Raw genomic sequence first — 6,893 nt, 5'->3', positions numbered from 1 at the left:
AAGAGAGCGGGAGAGCAAGCACACGAAGTCGGGGTGCTCGGCATCGACGAAACCAATAGGCTGCTCACAGAACACCTGCTCGGCGAGATGACCGTGCAAGAAGGCGTTGGAAGCGTTCAACTGATGCACAGGCCAGGCGCGCGAGACGGCCAGCTGAAGGACGACGCGGATCGTGCCTAGTTTCACAATCGGGGCGAAGGTGTCGGTGAAGTCCACGCCCGCGCGTTGCCGAAAGCCATGAACCACCCATCGAGCCTTGTAGCGCTCGAGAGAACCGTCCGGGCGAGTCTTGTGGCGAAACACCCACTTGCCAGAGATGATGTTGGCACGAGGGGGTCGCGGAACAAGCTTCCACGTGCGGTTGCGCTGCAGGGCGTCAAACTCCTCCTGCATCGCAGCCAGCCAATGGGGATCCCGAAGGACGGCACGAGCGGAGGTGGGGATGGGTGATGGCGTCGATGTCGAGGCAGCGCACACATACTCGTCGGAGGAGTAGCGTGTGCTCGGCCGATGCACTCCTGCACGGGCAAGGGTGACCGGGCCGGCGAGGGTGGCGGGTGCCGCGGCAGCGGGGGCCACGGGCACAACAGGGGCGCCCGCGGCGGTGGGGGCCGCGGCCACAACAGGGGCGCCCGCGGCGTCAGAGGCGGGGGCCGCGGCGTCAGGAGCCGCGACGATGCCAGCCGAGCCTGCCGCGGAGGAGGCGACGGGCGAGGTTGAGATCGAGCCCGTCGCAGGAGTAGCGGCGCCAACCGGGGTGGCGGGTGGGGTGCCCGCGGGCTCGACCTCGGGCGAGGGAACCGGGGCCCCGGGGGCCCGATAGGACTCAACCTCGGGTGAGGGAGTCGAGAACCCAGGAGGGGGCGACAGAAGGCGCCGGGCCGGGAGGGCCGCCGGGGGGTGCCGCCGCGCATCGCGCCAGGTAGGGGGCGCGGGGTCCGGAGCCGAAGGAGCCGCGGCCGGAGGAACCTGAAAAAAGGAAACACCGTCTCGACGAAGTACACGTGCCTCGAGGTGTACACACGATGAGTGACAGGATCATAGCATCGGTAACCTTTGGTGTTGGGAGGGTAGCCAAGGAAGATGCATGGGACGGAGCGAGGTGCAAACTTGTGTGGCGTGGTGGATGCGGTGCTGGGATAACAGAGACACCCAAATATGCAAAGAACATCATAGGACGGTGGTGTACCAAAAAGAAGGTGGTGAGGGGCGTAGTTCCACTGGGGACGACATGGATGAATGTTGACTAAGAGAGAGGCGGTGGCGAGGGCATCGGGCCAGAACCGAGCGGGCACATTAGCGTGAAAGAGCAACGTGTGAACACAGTCATTAAGAGTGCGGAGAATGCACTCGGCGCGGCCGTTCTGCTGTGAAGTGTAGGGGCAAGTCAGACGGAAGGTGGTGCCGTGAGAGGCGAGAAGTGAGCGAAGAGCGACGTTATCAAACTCTTTTCCATTATCAGTTTGGAGTGCAAGTATGGGGCGACCGAACTGAGTGGTGACATAGGAATAAAAGGCGGTGAGTGTGGCTAAAGTATCGGATTTACGACGAAGAGGAAAAGTCCACACATAATGAGAGTAATCATCTAAAATCACCAAATAGTATAGATAGCCCGTGTTACTCGCAATGGGAGATGTCCAAACATCACTATGAATCAACTGAAACGGAGAAGTGGAAACTGAAGTAGACGTACTAAAGGAAAGGCGCACGTGCTTGACCAAACGACAAGCCTCACAAGTATGCTCGTCGAGCTTATTACATGAGAAAGAAAACTTCTAAGAATCTGACGCAAAACGGCGGGGTTGGGGTGGCCCAAGCGAGCATGCCAAAGGTCGACGCCGACGGAGAGAGCGACGGGTGTGGAAGTGGAGGCGCTGGCGTGCACGGGATAAAGCTCGTCAGGGCTATCACATCGGTGAAGCACCATCCGGGTACGGGCGTCCTTCACAGAAAAACCAACACCGTCAAATTCAATAGTAAGAGGATTCTCACGAGTAAGACGACGAACAGAGACTAAGCTAGTGACTAAGTCACGTGAAACAAGAACGTTAGACATAGTGATAGGTTTGGAACTAGAAGGAAAACTAGTGCTACCGACATGGGTGATGGGTAAAGAGGAACCATTGCCTACGGTGATGCGAGTGGGAGTGTGAACGGGAGTGGAGGAGGAAAGGTTACCGGGATGAGCTGTCATGTGCGCTGTCGGTGTCAAAACCGGCGGATCTCGGGTAGGGGGTCCCGAACTATGCGTCTAAGACGGATGATAACAGGAGGCAGGGGACATGATGTTTTACCCAGGTTCGAGCCCTCTTGATGGAGGTAAAACCCTACGTCCTGCTTGATTAATATTGATGATATGGGTAGTACAAGAGTAGATCTACCACGAGATCAGAGAGGCTAAACCCTAGAAGCTAGCCTATGATATGATTGTATGTTGTCCTACGGACTAAAACCCTCCGGTTTATATAGACACCGAAAAGGGTTAGGGTTACACAAGGTCGGTTAGAAAGGAGGAGATATACGTATCCGTATTGCCTAGCTTGCCTTCCACGCCAAGTAGAGTCCCATCCGGACACGAGACGAAGTCTTCAATCTTGTATCTTCATAGTCCAACAGTCTGGTCAAAGGATATAGTCCGGCTGTCCGGAGACCCCCTAATCCAGGACTCCCTCAGTAGCCCCTGAACCAGGCTTCAATGACGATGAGTCCGGCGCGCAGTGTTGTCTTCGGCATTGCAAGGCGGGTTCCTTCTCCGAACACATCACAGAAGAATTTGAATACAAGGATAGTGTCCGACCCTACAAAATAAGTTTCACATACCACCGTAGAGAGAATAATATTTCCACAAATCTCAATCTGCTGACACGTTTTGGCAACATGACATCATGCCATGGCTCGGTGATTATTCGAACCGTTTTTCTTTAACCAGCTCCACACATAACGCGAGGCGGTTTCTTGACACGCCTTGTCAAAGCAGAGATCGTGTTCCCCTAATTACGGGATTCTCATCAATACGGTCATGGGTAACCCAACCGTGTCTAGGACTCCTAGATTATAGGCAAGTCCCAAACGGCTATGGAGAGGACGCTTGATATTCACCCTCTTTATAAAGGGACAAGGCTTTTACTTTTTTCCCTTCCGTGCTCAATCGAATCCTTCCCCCGCCTCGAGTTCTAACACCCAAAGCCCAGGTCAGGTGCTTCGGACCTTCAATCATGTCCGGATTTAGCCTTCAAAGGCTGGTGGATGCCCTCCTCCGTTATGGAAGAGGATATCAAGAAGTTGAGGGAGGTCAGATACCTGACCGCCGAAATTTCGCATAGGCTGCCCACCCGAGGGCAGGTCATCCCTACTCCCGAACCCGACGAGAGCGTCATGTTCATCTCCCACTTCCTCCGAGGTCTAGGCCTCACTCTGGATCCCTTCGTTAGGGGTTTGATGTTCTATTACGGGCTAGATTTCCACGATCTAGCCCCGTCTCCTTTCTCCACATCTCGGCATTTATTGTCGTATGTGAGGCCTTCCTCCGCATTACCCCTCACTTTGGTCTGTGGCTCAAGACCTTCGACGTGAAGCCGAAGATGGTCGAGAGGCAGTACGCAGCGTGTGGAGGCGCATTAATAAGCAAGATCGCTGGAGCTCCATGGCTAAAGGGTTCCTTTCTAGAGGTGTCCGGATTATGGCAACGGGAGTGGTTTTACATCACAGCTCCCAGAAGTGCCAAGTGGGTGGCTGCCCCTGCTTTCCACTCGGGCCCTCCACCACAACTGATGTCATGGATTAGCAGAGGGCTGAGCTGGGGTCCAGCCAAGGACGTGCATATACTGCAGAGCCGCATTCAAGATCTCTTCGAAGGAGATTTTAGTCTGGTTACGGTGGTGCAAGTCATGCTGGTTCGTCGAGTCCAGCCTTGCAAACGCCGGCCCCTCCGCATGTGGGAGTTCAACCCAGAAGGGCCGCGCACTATTCAGAATTTCCTCGGCCTAACGCACGAGGAGATGTACAAATCATTCTTCGGACCCCAAATAGAGTGTCCGGATACTACCGAGGACGTGGGCCTGAGCAGCAACCGTACCGCCGACCAAGTGAGTAATCCTCTAGCCGAACACACCATCTTTCATTTACCATGACGTCATTCTAAGAAGTCGCTCTTTGACCAGGACTGGCTAACAAGGGCGAAGATGATTCGGTGTTCGGCCCCCTTCCTGAGGGTTTGGAGAATCCGGTACTGGAAAAGATGCTCGAGCTAGCACCTTGCCCAGAGCCCTCAAAGGAAGATAAAGGGGGGAATAATGAGGTCGAAAGCGGGCCCCCATCGCTACCAATTCCAACCGAGGGGATGAGCACCTCTGTGAAGGAGGATAACCAAGGGGAAGAATCTGACCTTCTCTCGCTTCGGGGAAGGAAGAGGACTGCCTCTGAAGATCCAGAAACCAAGGCTTCCAAACGGGAGAAGAAGTCTCCACCAGAGGGTCCTGCCTCGGAGGGTGCTTTTGCCGCACAAAGTCCACGCGAGGATCAGTCCTCCAACGAGCTGTAAGTAATCAAAAAGTACTTTAATAGTGGAGATATACTACCTTACCTCTAAGGAAAATAACCGAAGCGATTATCTTGCAGTTCGGATCTTAGCCCTTCTCAGTAGAGCTCGTCTTCGGGGGACCTTCTTCCGGAGATGATGGAGAGCGAAACGCCTCCCCCGGACTCCCCCGCTTAAGAAGCAGGCGACCTTGAAGTGTCGTCACGGAGGGCCTCTCTGGATCCGGTGAGGCCAGAAGATAATCCTATAGTCACCCGAAGTCCCCAACGTCCGGCTCTTGAAGAGAGCAAACAAAAGAGTCCGGCACCGTCTGGTATGCGGTCAGACGTGCTGAGGGAGCTGTTGGAGCGAGCGGCCATCTTAGAAGAACACCGTACGTTGATGGCTATGGTGATGGAAAGAATTTCGTCCGCCAAAAACAGATTGCATGAAGCTTTTATGAGTCTACTGACGGGCTTTGAGGTACGTGAAATGATATACTTTTTGATAGTACCGCACATTTTTAGGTGTGTCCTGTGTAGATAGTAGCCCCTGAGACTCTGGTTGTCATCGAGAACGGCGGCGAACAGAGGATCATAGTCCCAGGTAATAACCAAACCGCCTTTATGTGCTGGTGGTGGAAGCTCCGGTGGTTAGCTGGACTAATGAGTTTGCCGAACTAAAGCGGCAACTGGATGTGGCAGATGCCGACATCGAGCTTGTTAACAAGCGGCTTGACGAGGCACAGGGTAAGTAATATTTTCTGGTGAATGTCACATAGTAAGAGCAGCATGATGCCAGTATCTTTAATATGTTGTGACTGCAGATGGAGCTGCCACCGTGGAGACCCTTCGGGTGGAACTTACCCGAGCCAAGGAACAAGCAAGAATTAGTAATGCAGCCGCTTTAAAGGCGGCCGAAGAGTTAAGAGCCGAAAAGGCTGCACATTGCGAGAGCAAAGATAAAATGGCCAAGATGGCTGTAAAGTTAAGAGACACTGCCGACCGCTGCCAGTTCCTTGAAGAAGAGAACTGAGCGAAGGCGACGGACCTCGAAAAGGACACGATGACGGCCAAAGACACCCGCTCTGCCATGAGGGCAAAGAAGGAAGAGCTGCGTGAAGCTGGTGATATTTTGGCTGGGAAGCCCTTTTTGCTGCGGAGGAAGTTCGGAGATCCACGGTATGCCCCTCTGGATCGGTTGTGGAGTTCGGCAGACGCATATCTGGATTTGACGGCGTGTGCTGTTGATGCGGCCGAATACTTCCGAGATCAAACAGATCGTGAAGTGGACAAGCTATTCTGGTCGCATTTTAACATTCCAGAGCGTCCGCTTCCGCTAACTGATCGGCTTGCCGAATGGGCCGAACTCAATAGATTGTCCGGACTTGCCATGAGGTCCGTCGTAGATCATCTGTGGCCGGAAAAGCTGAAGCCGAACAACTATTTCAGCTTAGTGCAACCGTTCCTTGGTGCGGTGCCGCGCATCAATATGATGAAGAGGTCGGCGTGCATAGAAGGCTCGCGGATGGCCCTTGCCCGTGTCAAAGCGTACTGGGCGGAGATGGATGCTACCACTGTTGAGGCGCAGGGTTCGGCCATAGGCCGAGTGCCTGCCGAGCACTATTTTGAAGAAGTTCTTGAGGGTGCTCGTTTGATAGAGGCCCAGTGCTCGAAGAATGTTATGTTTGGGTGACATGTATTCCCATTGTAAAAACAATGTTTTTATGAAATTTATCAAGGATGTATTTATACTTTTGCCCGAAAGTAATATGATGCCTCCTGTACGGCCATTTATGTATACATGTATATAACCTGAAAGATTGCAGTCGTCGGCTTCAGCCCCCACGCATATAATGCCGCTGTGTTCGCAGAAGACGCGTATTCACACTTAATCCAACGTCTTGGTCCTAATAAGGAGGTGATGGCGCAGCGAACTAGGCAACCGGACTATAATGCTTTAACACTTTCACTTAGCCATAGGAGTTTGACAGTGGGGCTACTATATAGCCCCTGGTGGCTCCGCACTCATCCGAATTCGGGGTGCATACATGCCTGGCCGGGAAACGGCCTTTCATTAAGGCGGAGGAATTCTAACATTCCCATAGGTCATCGAGTGGTTGACTAGTCTCACGCTATATCATGACAGTCAGTTTTCGGCTTTCTCTACTGAGGTGCTCGTCCGGATGAATCAGGGCACAATCGCAGTAGTTCTCCTGGTGCCGCCTTAGCCGATAGAGCGGAACGTAAGGCAGCAAAACACAGGAGCCGGGCAAACCCAACATTTGACAAAAGGCATGATTCGGAGCAGATGCATATAAGGTCAAACTCGCGACGCCGAACACTCCCTAAGGTATTCGGTCTTTATGGTATAAACC

The sequence above is a fragment of the Triticum urartu genome, chromosome 2A (assembly GCF_056163025.1).
Source record: "Triticum urartu cultivar PI428250 chromosome 2A, HENAU_Tu73, whole genome shotgun sequence".
Classification (NCBI taxonomy): domain Eukaryota; kingdom Viridiplantae; phylum Streptophyta; class Magnoliopsida; order Poales; family Poaceae; genus Triticum; species Triticum urartu.
Note: the sequence above shows the minus strand (reverse complement) of the source record.